General features: G+C 48.1%; 1 pseudogene; it reads right to left on the reverse strand.

Moving 5' to 3' along the window:
* Positions 1-1,674: 1,674 nt before the first annotated feature.
* Positions 1,675-20,329, reverse strand: part of LOC142017819 (plexin-C1-like) — a 55,909-nt pseudogene continuing 37,254 nt past the window's right edge.

Here is a 20,329-nt window from a genome sequence, read left to right on the forward strand (position 1 = left end):
CATATGCAGCACTTCATTAAGCTAATTCTCCCCCTGCAGCAACTTCGAAGTGCCATCTCACGTGTAGCTGTGGCTAACCCGCTGGTACTTCGAAGTGCCATCTCACGTGTAGCTGTGGCTAACCCACCTGGTACTTCGAAGTGCCATCTCACGTGTAGCTGTGGCTAACCCGCCTGGTACTTCGAAGTGCCTGGGCAACTTCAAAGTCCCTTTACTCCTCAAAATTTTGTATCTAAGATCAATTTGTAACTAAGATCAAAATTTTGAGAAGTAAAGGGACTTCGAAGTGTTAAACTTTGAAGCGTGGGCTCGCAGGTAGCCGCGGCTCACCCAACGGTACTTCAAAGTGCCTGGGCAACTTCAAAGTTGCCCCGGGGGAGAATTAGCTTAATGAAGTGCTGCATATGCACCACAGCACTTCACTAATAATCTCCCAACACCCTACTTGCCACCCTCTCTTCGAAGTAGGGAGGTAGTGTAGACACAGCCTATGAGAGGCAAGGCACAGTACCAGATAATGATCCACCCAGCAGAAACTGGAGGCTGCTCCTGGGACAGGGCTGACTATTAATGTTTTCGTAAGTGTTCATCATTTAACTCCTCTATAGGGGAGTGTAGCAGGGCAAGTGCCCCACTACTGCAAGGAAAGGGTTAAGGCTGGAGGGAGCTGTGTGACTCCAACAGTCAATGAGTGAAGGGCTCTTGGGAGGAACCAGTCAGGTGGCAGCCGCTGAGGCCCAACTGAGAGAGAATAGGCTGCTGAGGCCCGAGTGAGTGGGCTGCTGAGCCCAAACTTAAAGGATTGGCCATTGGGCCTGACAGATGGGGTGACTAAGCCACCTAGGGCTACTAACGGGGGAGAGCCCCTATGGGGAGAGACCCCTTGGAAGAGGGGCAGAGCAGAAGGCCCCATCACAGGGAGGAACAGGCTCCAAAACAGAGTACCTCAGTTAACCAATATTTATACCAGTCTGACCTTTCTGATGTTTATTATACCTAGAAAAAGGAAAAAAAGTGTTGATTAAGGGGTACAAAAACACAGAACTTGCAGGACCTTCTCGGATCATGAAATTCAGTCTTCTGCTATCACTGGTAACCCTGTCTTATATGTAAAATCTTAATAATAATTTACCCACATCCTGTGTGCTCAATACCTACAGCTCTCAGTAAAAGTTCCTAGTGCAAAATGAGAGCAGCACACTGTACTAAAGAATGGATGTATATCTACAATTGCTCCTCAGGTTTCATAACTGTTATCATTTAATTAGGTGTTACTTTCTGCTGTTAATATCCCATCAGATGGCATCCCTGCTTAGGTGCTAACACCATAAGATGAACTTCATATACTTCTCTGGATCTTCTATATCCGTTCACCCAGGTTAGATTACAGAAGGGAACTTTAGTCCTTACACAGGTAAAATGTCTGCTAATATAGAGATCACGGCCTTTCTTATTTCAGTGGGATTTAGCATTGTTATAACAACTTTCCTGGAGCTATAGAGACTTGTCAAATGAAATGACAAAGAGTTATTTCTTAAAACAGACAACAAGAAAGCAGTTTTATAAATCCACATAAGAGAGGGGAGGAAATAGGCAAGCTAAAAAGGTCCTTCTCGACCTCCAGCAGAGCACATTCCCCTTTTTAAATACTTAAAAAATAACATCCACACACTTCAGAGACACAGCCCTTAAACATAATTAGAAAAATTCTTACTTCTTCAACTGGAACGTTTCTGACAAATTCCAAGAATCAGACGTGAGTGTCACTTCAAGAGCTGAAATATCTGAAAAAAGTTACCGTTATGAGATGTCAAAACAAAAAAGCAGTCAAGTAGCACTTTAGAGACTAACAAAATAATTTATTAGGTGAGCTTTCGTGGGACAGACATGTAGTAAGTACAGGCCCAGTATGAGGCCTTAGGCCTGAACTAAAGTAATGGTCAAGACTTTGCTAACAGAAAGCAAAGTTCAGCAGAGAGCTAAAGGAATGCATCGCTCACAGAAGTTGGTAAGAAGAGGGTTGATGTTGCATAAACATATCTACCTAGCATATTGAAGTAGGAACATGGTACCAGAACACCCTACCCTGGAACATTCCACAGATAAGAAAGAACAGGCCAACCCATCCCAATGACAGGGGCAAAAGGGTAATATGATTGATAGAGTTGTTTTGTTCAAACCAACATGTACAAGGTGAGAGGCGGCACCTGACTACGTAGAAGGATTGTACCTCAATACGTCAGGAGTGATGTGTAAATTGTTTGTACCTGTGTGTAAGAATGTACTCCTGGGGTGTGGTCTGGGTCCGGCCGAGGGGGCAGTGGAAAGTCCTGCCACTGACTGAGCCGAGTCCATTGATCGTGGGTGCATATTTGTAGTATGCCCTGACTTAGACTAAGAAGTCTACAGGGAACTACTATTGTGTCCAATACGGCAATAAACCTGGCCAACGTGCCTTCGCACCTTACTAGACTCTGTGGTCACTGGGGGTTCTCTTCGGGTCTGCTGTGTGGGCTTTCTGCAGAGCTGGGGCAGTACACAGAGGGAACACACGCACACAGCCGAGTGATACCAACATTGGAGAGAGCAAAGCACCACGCTGGTAGCATCTGACAACACTTTCGTGGGACAGACCCACTTCTTCAGATCATAGACATACCAGAACAGACTCAATATAGATGAATGTTACTTACCACACTACAAGAAATAACTGAATGTTCACTGTCTTAAATCTTTGCAGCCAATGTACCTCGAGCTGCATTCGGGTTGGTATGTGTGTCTCCTTCCCCACACACACATTTTTTATTTATATAACAACAAAAATTACATTTTGTCTTTCTACAGCAACTTCCATCCAAACTTCTCAAAATACTTTATACACTTTCATGATTTAAGCCTGACATCATCCCGGTGAGGTAGGGGAGTAATATTAACTTCATGCAAACAGATGTGCAAATGATCCCCACACAGAAATTAAGTGACTTCCTCAAGCTCGCATAGCATGGTATGTCGCAAAAACTGAACATCCCAACTTCCAATCTTGTGCTTTAACCACTAACCAGGGACTTCTCTTCACAAACAAAAACTGTCTTCTCTTTCTGTCTGGTTTCAAATCCTTTAGCAGACCGTGCTATCGATACAATAGCAACTTTCATCCTGTTTAAAATATATTTTATGACTATGTAAGTCATAAGGTGCCACAGGACTTCTTGTTGTTTTTGAAGATACAGACTAACATGGCTACTTCTCTGAAATTTTTAAAGGTATTTTAGTTGTCTAACAATTCAGATAGGTACCCTGTGGGGATTTTAAAATCCCCACTAAGGCATACACAGTGCATAAAGATAACCACATGCCTGGGGCTATGTCTACACTACAAGATAAATTTGACTTTAAATAAATTCGGTTTTTTACCTAGTTCTCATCAATTAGAATTTAAGTGTCTACAAACCTGTAAATCTGACCCTCCTTTTCTCCATGTCAAGTTACCATGTCCCCATTGTCTTACCCAAGTTTGACTGTGCTAGCAATGCATTGTGGGTACCTAACCGACAGTGCCTTAGCCCTGGTTGCTTTGTGGGTGTTTGATGTCACTATCCCAGAATGGAAAGCACTGTCCCAGAATTCAGAGCACCCAGTAATTGCACGAAAACAAATGGGAGATTGCATCATTTTCTCCATCAGAGCACTAGCGCAATAATGGATCCTCAAATGCTTCAAGGCACTGTACACCCTGTTACGGCAACTTCACAGACAGTCACACAATTTTTTTTCCCCGATTAAAAAGGGCGACGATGGTTGAGTATGAGGAAGATGATGATGAGGTTTTTGAAGAGGAAATCTTTTCACTGTGGTCCAAGAACTCACAAACGCTGGCTGCCCAGCATGCATCACTGACAGCGGAGCAGCGGTTTTGGACTCATGAGCCCAGCACACGCTGGTGGGACCACATTGTTTTGGAGTCCTGGGATGACCAGCAGTGGCTGCAGAAATTTTGCATGGGCAAGCCCACTTCAATGGAACTTTGTGATGTGCTGGCACCCACCCTGAAGCGCAGAAACAGAAGAATGAGGCTGTCTTTAACAGTTCAGAAGCGAGTGGCATTCCCTTTGTGGAAGTTTCTAATGCCCAACAGTTACCGGTCAGTGACAAATCAGTTCAGGGTGGACAGATCGACAGTGGGGGCCGAGGTGATACAGGTTGCCCATGCAATCTGATGGCATCTCCTCAGAAAGACTGTGACCCTAGGAGATGAACAGGCCATAGTGGATGGCTTTGCTGCCTTTGGGTTTCCTAACTGCAGTGGAGCAATAAATAGCACGCACACCCCCATCATGGTCCTGGCCCACCATGACTCTCAGTATGTAAACAGAAAGGGATACTTCTCCATGGTTTTACAGATGTTGGTAGATCACAAAGGTCGTTCCACCAGCATCAATGTGGGATGGTCAGGAAGATTCACAACACGTGCATCATCAGAAATTCTGGGCTGTACATAAAGTTCATGGATGTGACTCTTACCCCAGACGAGAAAAATCAATATTGGTGACGTGGTGATGCCTACTGTAATACTGGGCAACTCTGCTTACCCTCTGCTCCTTTGCCTTACGAAAACCTACACAGGAGCCCTGAACCACAGCAAGGAAAACTGCAAAGACTCAGTGAGCGCAGAATGGCAACTGAATGTGCCTTTGGCCATTTAAAAGCAAGGTTCAGATGCCTATTGACCCATTCGGACCTTTATGAAACTAATGTCCCCAGCATGACTACAGCATGCATTATTTTGCATAACATTTGTGAACCCAGGCACAAGAATTTCTTGAACACCTGGAATACCAAGACTGAGGCCATAGGCAGAGCTTACTCGCAGCTGCCTACATGACCATTCACCAGTAACCATGTAGAAGCAGCAGCAATCAAGAGCACTTCAAAAAACAGCTTCATGAATGATCTGCCACACGCATGATAGCAATGTATTTCTCTGTTGTAATAACAACCAACCCCCACTGACCAAACCGATTTGTGCTCCCCGTGTCTCACGCAAATGCTTTTACTTTGTGGGAGAGGGTTAAGTTGCAGACAGAAGAATGGATGTGGCGTGTGGGTTATTTTCCTAAAAAAAAGGGCATTTGTGCTTTCAACCCTCTCTGCACCCCCAGTCGGGTGTGTCTGTCGTGAGTCCTCTGCAGACCTTGGCGTAGCAGCAGGCAGCTGTGCTACTGGCCCTCTGCACCTCCGCCCAGGTGCCTCTGCCACAAGTCCTCTACGACCCTTGGTGTAGTGGCGGGCAGCTGTGCTACTGTCCCTCTCCAACCCTACTCTGGTGTCCCTGCTGCGAGTCCTCTGTGGACCTTCACAAAGTGGCAGGCAGCTGTGCTATTGCCCCCTCTCCACGCTTGCCCAGTTCCCCACAACGATCTGTACACCCTACCACCCGTGCATGCCAAAATATATCACATCAAGCTCAAAAGAATAAGTTTATTTTGTGGGGAGAGGAGAGATTTAAGCAGCAGGGAAAAGAAGGTGAAGGGTGATGGAATAATGTTTGGCAGTGGCCCTCGGGGCTACAGTAGAAGGCTGTCCTTGCCCTCCCTCCCAGTGTTTGAGGATCGCAATGAAGTGGGTGGGTGACCTGTCTTCTGGGACTCCCAGCTGCTGCGTTGGGAGCCCCTCTGCAGCTCCAGCAAGAAGCACAGGATCTCCATTTGGTCGCTCACTGCCAACATGAGCTTTGCTGTGTTGTCCCTCTGGTTTGTCACTTGCTCTACTGGAAGTTAAGCATACTCTCCTGCCACTGTGTTGTCTGCCTTTTCATGTTACTTGTCTCCAATTCAGACACTCCACATGCTGCAGGATCAGATCCTGCTTCAACCATTTTCAGTTCCTTGCCCTGTCTCCCATGCTGGGGATGCCAGCTGGAAAGTGAAGGTCAAAACTGAGATACAATTCACACTAAGCCCTTACCCATGGAACGAATGGGCCTCTGTTTCTACTGTCAGGAAAAGTTTCTTTTTACAAGGCTGCTTAAGGCTTATTAAGGATGGGATTTAAAGCACGCATTCCACAAGCCATCATTTACCGTCATGGTGAACTACTGTCTGCTTTCGGGGGTGGGGGGGGAGGGCAGGGAAGGAGGCTGCAAAGAAGCGGAAGCCGTCCAGCATCCTGGAGCAGGGGAAAATATTTTTGAGCCATTCCTAGAGCAATCCTCCACACGGTGTAAGGCCTGCAGAGCCTGACAGCCGCATGGCAAGGGGAAAGGGTGGGGAAGGGTTTGATTCTAGCCGCATACATGGCTGGGTGGGGAAACATCCCTGTAAATTGGGAAAAATGCTTGGGGGGGGCAGTTCCAGCCCTCTCCCAGGTTGGGGAAAAAAGGTTTCTCAGAGGTCATCTGAGCAGCCCTCCTCAGGTAAAAAAGGCCACATACAGGAGGGCAAACCCACCTCTGCTGCGCATACCAGCTTGCAGTAGCAGGGTCCACAGCGACGGGCAGCTGTACGGAGAGCGGGAAGGCCCAGAGAGCCTGCCACCCATGTGAGGGCAGGGGCAAGATGGAGTGCGCCCCAGCCATGTAACGAGACAATGTGCTCCACAGAAATGTAAAAGGGCAGGAAGCATTGCAAAAACATCTAATCCAACTTCCTATGTTTCTTCAGGTTGCCAGAGAAGATACTAAACTCGTAAAACTAACAGATATCAATGAATAAGAGCTGATCCTCCTGTGTGACCCCAAGCCTGGAAAATCTGCCAAAATGCTGTGTGGCACCATGACACTAGATCACTATCTGGTTGCCTGGCATGGCAAGGTGCGCTACTGTGAAAGCCGCAGTAAATCAGGAATGCCCAAAAACCCGCTGCAAAAAATACAAGAGCGCCTGGATGAGGCATTCGACGAGATCTCCAAAAAAGAGAAGCGCTCCATCCCCAGAAATAGCAACATGCTGTTCTGCGGGGCACAGATCCATAGAAAACCTATACCCATAGCCATGCCTGTAGTCATCCTCAGCCCAGTTCTAGCATTCAGAAAAAAGTACTCACCAGAACAGCTTGGTCCCAGAGGCTTGAGGACCAGCAGAGAGGGAGACTGCAGTAGTGGGACCCAGCTCCAGCTCTAGGGCAAAACACTCCGAGCTGTCTGGAAGAACTCCCTCAGGCCCCTGCGGTTGCCCCCATCCTCCCCTCCATTGGCCTCTTCCTCTTGGCCCCCCATCTCATCTCAGCTCACCCTGGACTCCAGGCCAGGGCCTCCACAACTGTTGTAATGAAGTGTGGGCAACGTGGTGGGGTCTCCTGCAAGAAGCACGTGCAGCTGTTCATAAGAGTGGCATGTCTGTGGAGATGACCCGGAATGCTGGTTGGCTTCCCGGACTCTGACAGGCCTGCTGGAGTTCTTTCACTTTCACTCAGTATTGTGTGAATAGCGACAGGAGTAACCGCTGGCAGTCATCAACTACGAGATCTTATCATATATGTTCACGTTTCCCTTGGACACCTGAAGTCGGCCCACCACTGATTCCTCTCCCCATACTACAAGAAGATCTAGAATCTCCTGATGCATCCCTGTTGGAGCTCTCTTGTGAGACTGAGAACTATTCGGCAGATCACTACCCTGAGGGCTCAGGATTGAAGGAGATGGCTACCAATGAGATTGCTACTAATGCGGTGCAACGCGATGGGTAAAAGAAATTTTTTGTTACGGGCGCCCTTTATATTTCAAGGACTGGGTGCTGATGAATTTGAATTCACAGGCTTCCCATGACCGCCCTTCTGCGCACCTGGAGAGCACTGGCCATACCAGGTAGGTAACAGCATAACTTTGTGGAATACATACAGGACAGTTCTTGAGGCTAATAAATTCAATTTTAACACATGGCATTTCCACACTGGCTTTTATTCTAAATTTTAAATTCAAACTTGATGCTACAGCCAGCTGGTTCTGACAATATTATGGTATCAACACCAGTGCCCCCTAATTCAAATTAACGGTGTTCACAGTGAAGACAGTGATGTTTTAACATTGAGCTAACTGCCTTACATTTGAATTTATCTCGTATTGCAGATGCAGCCGAAGACACTGCATGATCAGAGACTTAATTGGTCATAATTCATCATTTATTGATAAGTGCCTGAATGGAGCTAGGGAAAGAACAAAGGGTGCTATTTTGCTGCTTCTGGTGGAATTTATGGCTTCCTTAAACACTAAAACCAGATTATTTTTATCCCTAGCTGATCAAGCTTTAGTGGAAAAACAGCTGTTAGTTTCAGTATGAGATAGATTGAGCAAAAGAACAAGTGCTTTTTGAATGCATCAGACTGCACTGCATAGCAGCCTCTTTCAAAATATTTTGTCTGGTCCTAAGATCATAGCAGTTTCCCAAAGTGCCCTTCTCACAAGGTGAAGGCAACTTAGTATCAGGTAGTGTGTACTTTTCAACAGGTTAATAGAACCATGGGAAGCAAGCAATCTGTGGTGGTAATCATATCTAGTAAAATGGCATTGGCATCTAGAATCACAGAACACTAGAACTGGAAGAGAGCTTGAGATGTTATCGAGTCCAGTCCCCCTGCCCTCATGGAAGGACCAAGTGCCATCTACAAGCTCTAGTCCACTTCAGGACTCCATTTGTGCTAAATGTAAAATAAACAACAGATCCTCCCACAGAATAAAAGAGTGGGGAAAGTGACAAATTCTACTACTGTGTGAACATTACCAGAAGCCGTGTTAGTCTGTACCTGCAAAAACAATGAGAAGTCCTGTGACGCCTTATAGACCATTGTTTCCCAAACTGGGGGGGGTTGTGCCCCCAAGGGGTCGTGAAGAAATTCTGGGGGTGGGGGCAAGAGGCAACCTAGCCCCACACCCCCCCAGTCATTCCCCACACCTGAAGAAAGAGCCAGCCCTTGCTTCTGGCTCTCAGCCCCTGCCATTTCACATGGGTGACCTGGCGCAGCTGCTATAAAAAGCAAGCAGCTGGCGAAGGCTCACATGTAGCTAGCTGCCTCCTGCAAAGGTGAGTGAGTGTGGGTTGTGGAGAGGAGGAGGATGGAGTTAGATGAGGGGCTGGAGGTGCCTGGCTTTGGGGAGGGGAGGGGCTCAGACAGGCTGGCTCATGGTAAAAAAAAGAGGTGATGGGGTGTGAGGGTTTCTCAAAAATCAAAAGGGGGGTGTGATGCCAAAAAGTCTGGGAACCACTGTTATAGGCTAACAGATATTTTGAAACATAAGCTTCCGTGGGCAAAGACCTGCTTCAGCAGACGCATGACATGTATCAACAGACGTCTAAAAATACAAGTGCTGTGGACATGCATCTGACAAAGTGGGTCTTTGCCCATGAAAGCTTATGCTTCAAAAACTAGGTTAGTCCATGAGGTGCCACAGGTCTTCTCATTGTTTTTGTGTGAACATGGCACATGGGCATGAGTCAGTAGCAGGCAATATAAAAATTCCTAATGTATTTATGACAGTACTTGTATTTTTAAAAGTCCATTAACACATATAGACAAAGGACAGCTTAATGCCCTGGAACTATCCTCTATGTCAGAGGGGGGCAAAATGCAGTCCACAGGAGGCATCCAGCCTGTCAACATTTTTGATTCAATGCTCAAGCTCCTGTTAGGGCAAAGGTTCTGGGGCTTGCCCTGCCCCATGCGTGCTGCAGTTCTCAGAAGCAGCAGCATGTTCTCCTTCTGGCCAGCTCCCGCGCAGGGGAACAGCCAAAGGTCTCTGTGCACTGCCCCTGACCCAAGCTCTGTTCCTGCAGCTCCCACTGGAAAGAGACACCATCTGCTCAGAGCTCCTTGTGACTTTGGGGTCGACAATAAAATCAAACATGTTCATAAATTAAAATTAAGGATTCATTTATCCCTTTACATGTGAGTATTAAAAGAGGATCAGATCTATGAATCTTCTGGGCTACAATACCCAGGAAAAAAGAAAAGGTTAATGCTGGAGTTACAGGATCTACAGTAAATGTCCTTCTCTCTCAGGTTTTTGTCAAATTCTCAGTACTATTTAAAGATGTTTTATTTTTGTATTCACTCATGATTGCATCCTCGCATTTAATTTGTTTTAGAGCTCTCTGTTCGGTTTTGGCACCAGCATTTCCACGTGGATTACAAAAATGCTGTAAAACAAATCTTTAAAAGCTCCACTTGCATCTGCACAGATCCACGAAGAATGTAAAGGAAAATCAATGTGCTACTAATTGAACAGAAACTGTTTTCCTGGATTACCTTCTAAGCTAATTTGGGACTGAATCCTCAATTTAAAAAAATTAATTCCAAATTTATAATAATTCACAGCCTGATTCTAAGACTTGCACTCATCTCATCAGGAAACACAGCACACTACTTATATGTCCTATCAGAATACTTCAGTTTTCTAACACTCTCCACTAACTGCTCATGCACAACATCATGAACTAAGAATTACTGCAGAATGATGGAGCAAAAACTCTGAATAATGAATTAAATCAAGAATAGATTTGTTCACAGTCAGTTCACTGTTGTTTGCAGGCAATTCACAAATATAAAGAGGGTAAAATTTGTCAAATTATTCTGATTATTCAGTGAGCCAATCGACACTGAAAGCTATGTTTTTCTGTTATCTGTGAGTGATAACAGTATTGTACATATATCATGAAAACATTCTCTTTCTATAAGCAGCTAAATCTGAGAACGTTCACAAATGTTAAACTATAATTCAAGCATACTTATTCATTTTCCCTTCTCATTTTATACTATAACAGTATTAAAAGCCAAATTCTGCTTTCCCATGGGAGATCAGAATTTAATTCTTAACTGTTAATTTACATTAGTTTTCAACAGCTCTTGCCTCCAAACACAGCTATTTTCCAGGAAAAATTTAAGAGATTGGATGAGAGGTTCTTATATACACCATTTTTCAAAGAACATACAAAACCAACCTTACCTTCAGCTTAATTCAGATTAGAGTCAATAGTCATTGCACCTTGTAAGCGAGGACAATACTGAGCCCAAAGTAGGTAGGGCTTCATAATCATGAATGTATATGTGATGGTGGCTATCTTAGCTGACATAGCAGCAACTATACCAAGGACTTTTAGAGGTAAAAAATTGAACTAGCATAACTTGAGCTAAAGAGCTAAGACCTCCAAGATGGCAGTTGAAACAACTCAAATTCTCTGTAGACTGGCCCAGAAGGGAACCAACAACAAACCTCATCACTGAATAAATCATTTTGTTAGTCTTTAAAGTGCTACATTTCTGCGCTTTGTTTTGCTGGAGTACAGACTAACACGGCTACCTCTCTGCTACCTTCTGGAGGGTTACACATTAACAAAGCTTGAATAATCAAACGCACTCTAATATGTTTAAATCCCTTACCAGAATAAGCATCAAGTGTTTTTCAAATGAAAAACCTGTATACAAAGCATAATCTACACATCTTATGTTCTCTGGCCATGTATTCAAAGTTGGTTTTAAATACTGGTTCAACCGCTTAAAACTAATATTCCCTTGTCCAGTAATGTCCACGGTCCGGCATGACCACGGATGTTGCAGGACCAGAGAGTCCTGAAGCTGGGACAGCATCTGCATCAGTGGGGCAGGGCTGACACCACAGCAATGGCTCACAGCCCATGGGAGGAGTAGGTAGTGGGCAGGGAGTTGGTAGAGACAGTGCCGGAGCATGGGGCTGGCGTCAGAGGCCCTGCTGGAGGAGAAAAAGGGAAGCTAAGGAGCAGAAGCCAGCAGCAGGCCCCAGTGAGTGAAGAGCCAAGGGTGAGCACTAGGGCCCTGGTAGCAGGGAAATTGGTCAGGAAGGAGCAGGGCTGGGAAGCCAGGGAGCTGGCTAGGGAACCGCAGGCCAGGAAGCTGCTGGGGAGTCAGCCGAGGAGCCTTGGGGCCAGGAGCAGCCAGGGAACTGTGGGAGGAGGGAGCCAGCTGGGAAGCTGCGGGTCTGGGAAGCTGCAAGCCAGGGAACTTCAGGGGCAGGGAGCCAGCAGAAAGTCTTGAAAGCGGCTGAGGGACAGCAAGAGGTCCCTGAGGGCACTGACCACCCCTCCTCCAGCAAAATCACTCATCTGGGATTGCTCAGGTCCCCAGGGTGCCAGAATGATAAGCAAGCTACGTCAACATACCCTTAGCAATTAGGGCTGTATTATTTAGATTACAGGAGCAGTTCATGATTTGTCTCTCTTCCTTCTTACAAAGCACTTGATTCCTTTTTGTATCTTTCAAAATACAAACAAGGCGTCTTTCCGAATGCATTGAAACATCTCCAGCTGTTGTCACAACAATCTAAAAATAAGTAAAAATATAATTTATTTGTAATATTTATTAAATTGCCTTCCTGTGTTAACACTAGTTCAAAGTTTATAAATTGCTGAGGAAAAGCTACTCTGTCAGAAGCAGGCAGATTCATCCCAGGCCTCTCAAAGGGAAGTACAAACAGTGAAGGACATCAAAAGTATTAAACTTCTGACTTGTTAACCTCAGAGGTGTGTGAACAGGCAGAACTGGTTACTTTGACAATTATTTTAATTGAATTTTGCTGTGACCATGCTATGCTCCTTTGTATTCCCTTTTCACAAGTATTTGTGCAGGTCTGTGTAAGTGTTGGTGGAAAAATTAATTCTGGGCTGTACATCTAAAATGCATTTAATTACAACACAAAATCTATTTTGTACTGAATTGGGTGGAAATTACAAATGTTAGTGCACGCAATCAAGAAACACATGGATATCACACAAATCGAAAGAGAGTGTCTACACTGTTCCCAGTGCCCTTTTGAAAGAAGGGGCCAGGAAATGTCACAGACGGGGTCGCATGGTGGACAAGCCCTTGCAGGGCTGCAACTGGTAACCCCCTTAAAGGGCTCCTACCTAACTGCCTCACCCTGCACAGCATGAGGCATTCAGAGCTGCCATGAGCCCAGTAGATGCCTGTGCACACTAGGCACAATGGACTTGCAGCAGCAGCTTGAGCTGCTTCTGGCCATTGGTAGTGGTGTCGTCGCCCTGCTGTCCTCAGCAGTGGCGGCCACCTTCCATCTCCTGCTGAGGGCTGCCCCCCCCCACAGCACAGCCGTGGAACCCCGGGACACACAACTCCTCCAGCATCCCCCCATGTTCTCCGCCAACTCTGGAGCTACCCCAGTAGTGCTGAGTGGTGGGAGTGCCTGGTCAAGAGGGAATGAGACAATGACAGGTGGCTCCAGAATTTTCAGATGCAGTGGCAGGCCTTCCTGGAGCTCTGCCAGTGGCTAGCCCCTGTACTGTGGCATCAGGACACCCGGACGCGGCGCACCCTCCTCGGCGAAAGAGGGGGGGTCACGATAGCCGCCTGGAAACTGGCCGGCCACTCCAGATAGCTACTGCTCCATGGGCCACCAGTTTGGTGTTGGCAAGGCCACAGTTGAGGCCGTTGTCATGGAGGTAAGGCGAGCTCAGGCCACACGCCCACCAGGGGGAGGGGTATCCCAGGAAAGGGGGCCCTTTGGGGACTGAGAGTTTGGAGGAACCTGGGGGGCTGGGGGTGCCTGGCACTCCCTGCATGCCCTCAGGGGTGCATATGTCCTCCATCTCATGCAGGTGGTTTGGGCATTGAACACCATGCTCCTGCACAGGGTGATCCGTGTGCAGGACCTGAACGCGGCCATTGCCAGCTTCACAGCACTTGGACATACATCCCCCAGAGGGAGGTCCTGCTCGGGGACATCACAGTGCCCCCGTGCATGGTGGTGGATGCCACCTATCCCCTCTTGGCCTGGCTCATGCAGCCCCATATGGGCCACCCCAACCCTAGCCAGGAGCGCTTCAATACCCAGCTAAACCATGCGCAAAACCTTCAGGCGGTTGAAGGGCTGGTGGTGTCTCCTAGCATTCCTGGAGGTGGGCCTCCTGAACATCCCCCAGGTGATGGGCGCCTGCTGCACTCTCCATGATATTGTGGAGAGTAACGGGGAAGCGTTCATGCAGGGGTGGGTGGCTGAGTCTGGGCTACCAACAGCCAGCTGCTGCCCCAGCCTCCAGATCCACCAGGACAGGGTCCACATACAGGTGACCCTCCATGAGCACTTTGCTCAGGGTCCTCACTGATCACTGCCCCAACCACTCCCAGTAAGTCCTCTGCAAACTCCCCTTCCCCCGGCATGCTCCCCTCCACCCTCTTCCCGAGCACAGAGCACACAGGGGATGTGGGGAAAATGAAGCATATTCTGTTTCACAAAACTGTGCAGTTATTAACAGGAACATAAAACAGAATCATATTACTATATACACATGGGGGAAGGGGGCAAACTATTTACATTAGGGCAGGGAACATGGGTGCACCTCACAGGGGTGAGTCTTACTGCAGGAAAGGGGTGGGGGGCTTTGAGCCACGTCATCCTCGGGATCCATGGGGCCCCCTGGTTCAGGGTCCCTGGTGGGGCTGGGATTCAGCTGCGAAGATGGGGAGGTAGAGCTGGGCGTCCACCTCGGCTGAGGGATGGGCCTCGACATGGGCCTCTTCAGGGAGGCTGGTGGGGAGCCTGTGGTGGGTGGGGCAGCAGGAGGGGTAGCCAGGCCAGGCGCTCATGCAAGGTGGCCATCACATTCCCACGGGTCCCCATCAGCTCCTCTGAGACTATCTGCCACCAGGCTGCTTTGGCCTCCTCCAGGCGGAGGCCCCGCACCATGACCTTAGCCTGGCGCTGGACAGAGGCAGTGAAGTGGACATCATCCGTGCTCCACCTCTGGCCCCGCCTGGAGTGGGATGCCCTGGTGCCAGTGGTGGAGCTAACCAGTCTCTGCCTCTCACCTCCAGGGGCTGTCTGGGACCAGAGAGGGGGCTAGGCTCTCCTGGCCCTCTGATGGTGCAGCTGCAGGAATGGAAGAGAAGAGAGGAACAAGCCGTGAGTCCCAAACCCCTGTCCTGTGGGCCACACCTCTCATGCCCCCAATGGGCAGCAGGTCTTCGTCCCCCGTCCAACGTCAGGGCAGCCCTGGAGGGAGGGGGGGTCAACAAGGCAGAAGGGTCCCCAGCTCCCAGGGGCAGCCTGCTTGCAAGGTCTGGCCCCGCCCACCCCCTCCACCCAGGAACAGGTCGCAACACAATCCATGAGAGCAGGTGCTGAAGGCCACTGGCAGCCATGATGCCATCCCAAGGGCCACAGCCCAGCTGGGCTGTGGATGGCCATGGTCCGCAGGGGGCATGGGGGCCCTCTGGCAGGAACCCTTGTCCTGTGATCTGGGGTGTGCGCCATGTTGGGTACTTATCAGTGGGTCCACCACCAAGGTTAGGGGATACTCGACTGGCAGAGGCATGGCTGGAGGAGTGGGGAGGGAGCTTGATGACCAGCTCACCCTCCTCGCTGGACCACTCCAGAGCTGACTCTGGCACTGGGTCCAGTGTGGTGGGGCTGGACGCAGGTCCTGGCTCCTCCTTGTCCCTGGGGTGGGGCTCCTCAGCGACAGTGTCCAGGACAGCAGGCGGGGAGGTGGTGTCCCTGGGCCTGAGGAGGCTTTGCAGCTCCTTAAAAAAGGGATAGGATGCAGGTGCCGCATCTAAATGGCTGGCCGAGTCCCTGACCTGGGCATATTCCTGCTGCAGCTCCTTGACCTTACTCCTGACCTGGTCAGGAGTGTAGACAGGGTGGCCCCAGGAGGACAGGTCGTTGGCCAGATGGGCAAAAGTGGCCGTGATCCACCACTCTGTGCTCATTTCCCAGAGGATCTCCTCCTGCCAGGGGCCCAGGAGTCCCCGAGCTCATGCTCAGTCAAGGCGGGGGCTCGCTTTTTCCCCACCTAGCTGGACCCCTGTGAGTCCTTGGGCATATGCAGGGGGTCTGGGGCTCCTCACATACCTGGCTGCTGGCTATGATGCTCCAGGAGGTGCTGGGGGGGGTCTCTCTGGGGTGTGCAGGGGCAGCATGTGCAACGGCTGCTGCCTACATGCTCTCAGCTTCCTGCATCAGGGTTTCTGGGTCTGTGAGGTTTTAAGGGCTGCTGCGCGCACGGGTCACAGAGCCCCTCAGGCGGTGGGCAGCATGTCTCCACGTCCCAGCTGCCTGGCAGCATGGTGGACCCCGCTCTTTCGAAGAGCAGGTCGTGGAGCGTTTACATGTTTTCTTTCGAAAGAGCATTTTGAACAACGGGGGCGGGGGGCACATTCCTATTTCCAGTTAGGAAGGTCAGTTTCAAAAGCTGGGGCACATTCCTTCGATTTTCCTTCCGAAAGAGCGTGCTGTGTGTGTAGATGCTCCATGCTCTCTTTTGAAAGAGGGCCTGAAATTCCGAAAGTACTCACTAGTGTAGATGCAGCCATAATGACATTTGATGGCAAGAAACCTCTGGACAACATCAGATAGGCTACATCTACACAACAGAGCTATTTTGGGATACCTGCAAATAAGTACTCTGGGTCTTTGACACACAACCATAATTTCAAAGCAGCTTTCAAAATAACTGGCATATTATTTCAGCATCCCTGTACTCCTTGTTGCAGGAAGAGTGAGGAATGCCTCCAAATAGTACAGTATTTCAACCTTTGGCACTGTTTAGAGTGCGCCAAATGCCGAAATAGCCTACTTAGAGCTTAGGCTGCCATGTGGATGTAACTATAGTGAACAAATTAATACAAAATGCAAGCTGTTCGTAGACAATTCTCCAAAAGACAAAGTCTCTATATTTGCTAAATATACTAATCATGAATTAATAATTATTATGAATTGCTTACCTCACTCAAGTCAAGAACAATTGATGAGGTGATAGTGGTGGTGCTGACTGCAAGTGGGGCAAGTAGTGGCAGGTGCAGTCAGAGTGAGACTTGCATGTGAATAAGTTACAAACAGCTTTAGACCTCACGAGCTACGTCTACACTAGAGTGTAGACAAAACCCATGGACCATCCACACTTAAAATATGTTGACTCGGCAATTTTGTTGACAGCCTTCTGCCTCTCCTCCACAAGGCAGAACAGAATCTTTCTCAACAGAATCTGTTGACAAAAAAGCCGCATGGATGCTCTAGGGGGCCCTCTGTCGACAGACAAGCTTCTGGTTCGCCAGGCAGCCCTGTCTGCTGTGCTTCCGGTTGGCTGTTCCATCGGGAGAGTGGCCAGGCAGTCCAGCCGCTCGCTGTGGACAGAGATCTTTTTTCATGTGTGGCTGCGAACTGTCAATAGTTTTGTCGGAAGAGCTCTTCTGACAGTAACTTCTGTCAACAGATCACTGTAGCGTAGATGTAGCCATGGTGTTTAGCAAACGTGTTTCAATCTTTTTCTTATTGCCAGAAATACGTCACAGAAATGGAGGGAATAAAGAAAAGCAAAGCAAAACCTACCATGGTACCAGAGTGACTGATATATGAGTAAAGGATATTAGAGATAAAAATGAATAGGTTGGCAAAGAAACATCTAAGATGGGGAACATGACACCAGACTACATGATTTAAATAAAATCAACAACAAGATAGAAGAATTATTTTAAATTATTCTGGGGACATTTTGAACTCTTACAGAATTTTAAAAATAATTCTGTAGGGCAGAGGCTCCCAAACTATGGTCCAGGTACCAGCAGTGATACACGAGCTCCATTCAGGTGGTCTGCTGACACTTCCCTCTAAGATGTGTACCTGTGCAGCTGTACACAAGAGAGTGAAGTGATGCTCACTTAAATTGGTGGTTCACAGGCTTGGCTCCACTAATTAGGTGCCTGGAACCTAGACCCTCACATGTCCGGTATGGTTATGGCCTTGGAGGAAAGAGGGAGGAGGAGGGTGGGGGTAGTGAAGTTAGGTGGGAAAAACAGGATAGAGTAGGAGTCAGTGGGGTAAGAAGGGGAGGTGGGGGAACTTGCGATGTGAAGGGCTGTGGCAGTCAGAGAAAGAGACCACTTTCCCCAGTTCCAGGGCTGCAGCTTCCTGGGAAAGAAGGCCCTCATTCCAGGCTCAGCTCTATGGCTACTGGGATGGAGTGGGGTTGGGCAGGAGAGGAGATCCCTGCTGATATTAAATGTAAGTGGTGTACTTTTATTTGTAAAACAAAACAAAAATTAATTATAATTTAAGGGAGGGGTTTTTTTATAGTGCTTTTATCCAAAGCACTTTACAATGGTTAGCTAGTGGATGATGATTTGGAAAGATCATTAAATGGTCCACCAAAACCCTCAGCAATTTTCAAGTGGTTTGTGAAAAAGAATAGCGTAGAATACTGGCCTGGGACCCAGGCTCTATTCCCTGCGTGACCATTGGCAGGCCATATTTCACAGCTTGGGCAGGACACCTCACCTTCCAGTGGCTCAGTTTCCATGCGTGGGGATAACACCACTTACCTCTTCCGTAGAGCACACACCTCTGCTGGTGGAAGGTGCTGTGTAAGAGCTAAGCATTGGTATAACATATTAATACAGTTCTGTAGCTCATTTAGAGTAATTTCTACAGAATCTTACTGATTTCATCCCTATTAAGTTCTCTGTGGGTTTCTACCTGTTAGTTTTCATCCTAATTGTTGCGCAAACACTAACGCTGTGGTCTCAAAGATCAGGATGGGGTTTGCATGCACGTGCTGCAGTGTTTTGAGACTTCTTATGAAACCCAGAACCCAGCCGGTGCCTGTTTCACAGACACTATTGGGTCACGTAAGTGACAATGTCAGAATGTAACTAAATCACTCCCTTGGTCAGCCTAATGAAGTACCAAACCTGCACAGTAAAGCAAGGCCCTTATGACCCATCTCATGGCGAAGAAATGGCCTGCACAGCCCAAGCACCTGCATCCTCCATCCCTTGCTGGAGGGGAGGGCTGCCACTCCATGGGGCGGGACTGTGCTCATGGGTGCGGAGGCGGGGCGGAGAGCAGGCAGGCTAAGTGGCATAACTAGCTGGAGCGGAGGGCTGGCAGGCAGAAGTGGGAGCAGTGCAGCCCGCTGGAACTGTGGCCTGGCAGGTGAAGCGGGGGACAAGGGAGTTGGGGATGGAGGCAGAGACACCCGGGGCTGGGGATCAGGTACAACGTGGCTGGGAAGCAGAGCACAGGGTGGACGAGCCTGAAGATTGAGGCCAACACAGCCTGAGGCGCTGCTAACTTTGGAGCCCCACCTCTCTCATACCTATAAACTCACCCAGTTCAGTATCTCCACTACATTAGTCTGGTTCAGAGATGACTGGTGCTGCTTTATGGGGTGGAGTGACCAAAAGAGGAAAGTTACGGCAAGTGATGTGACAGCACTTTAAAATGAGAAAAAAAGCACACAAACCTGTGTTTACGTACCTTGTTTCTACCAACGAGAGGTTTCCGGATTGTAGGGCATCTGCCAACTTCATCTGAGATGTTCATCCAGTCTCCTGAGTTATGAGAGTGTGAACAATTTCCTTTTAAAGTGCACCTATAACACACACAAACACAATTTCACTGGTCCAGGGGTCTGCAACCAAAATAGCGAGAAGAGCCATTTTTTCAAAATCGATTACAAAATCAGTACTTCAAGAGCCGCAATGCATGTGAATGAGAAACAGTCCTCAATATATAGTGTCAAACTGTACTTTCTGTAACCCCTATTTTAAGAACAACGTACACACAATGATTTGTAATGTAAGCCATGTAAATATTTAACCCTTTTTTGAGTCCTAGTAAGCTCCAAGATCAGTCCTATCTAGTGGCAATGACTACCAGAAATTAACTGGCAATCCAAAGGGGGTCAGTTTAGGAGCATACAGTATAACAGGGGTCAGCAAACTTTTTTATACTGAGCCCCACTTTTTGTCCCTGCAACTAGCAGGGCCCCTCCTCCAGCTTGTCCAATGCCCCAGGAGCGAGCATCAGTCCTCCCATAAGTTATGTACCATGCTCCAATGGCAGGGGTGAAGAAGGGGGCCAGCAGAGGCCGTGGGGGGTAGGGCTGATTGCACTGTGCACCCATTATGAAATTTCATGCCCCGTGTCTAGTGCTTGGAGCAGAAGCTGAGGCATCTGGAGCTGAATTCTTTTTCCAGCATTTCATTGGTTCAACTTAAGCAGAAGTCCATAAATGGTACACCAAGACTGAGAGTGGCTTTCAAAACACACAGACAATAAACTAGAGTTAGCCAAGGCCTGTTCTGCAGACACAGGTTTGCAGCACTTGTGAGGCCTGACTCTCTCTCACACTTATTAAACTTATTTCACAGATGGGGCAACTAACAATTCCTGTCTCACAGAGATATTGGGAGAATGAACCGAAACTTATCTTATTGATCCCCATTAGTAGCCTATGGGAAACCTGCTCTTGAAGCATCCTAGTTGCTGGGACCTACAGCCCAGAGCATGAAGGAAAGCTGGAAGCCCATCAGTGGTGGGCAGACCCTGAGCCTTAGATCATCACAGACCTAG

Source organism: Carettochelys insculpta, chromosome 1, assembly GCF_033958435.1.
Source record: "Carettochelys insculpta isolate YL-2023 chromosome 1, ASM3395843v1, whole genome shotgun sequence".
NCBI lineage: Eukaryota > Metazoa > Chordata > Testudines > Carettochelyidae > Carettochelys > Carettochelys insculpta.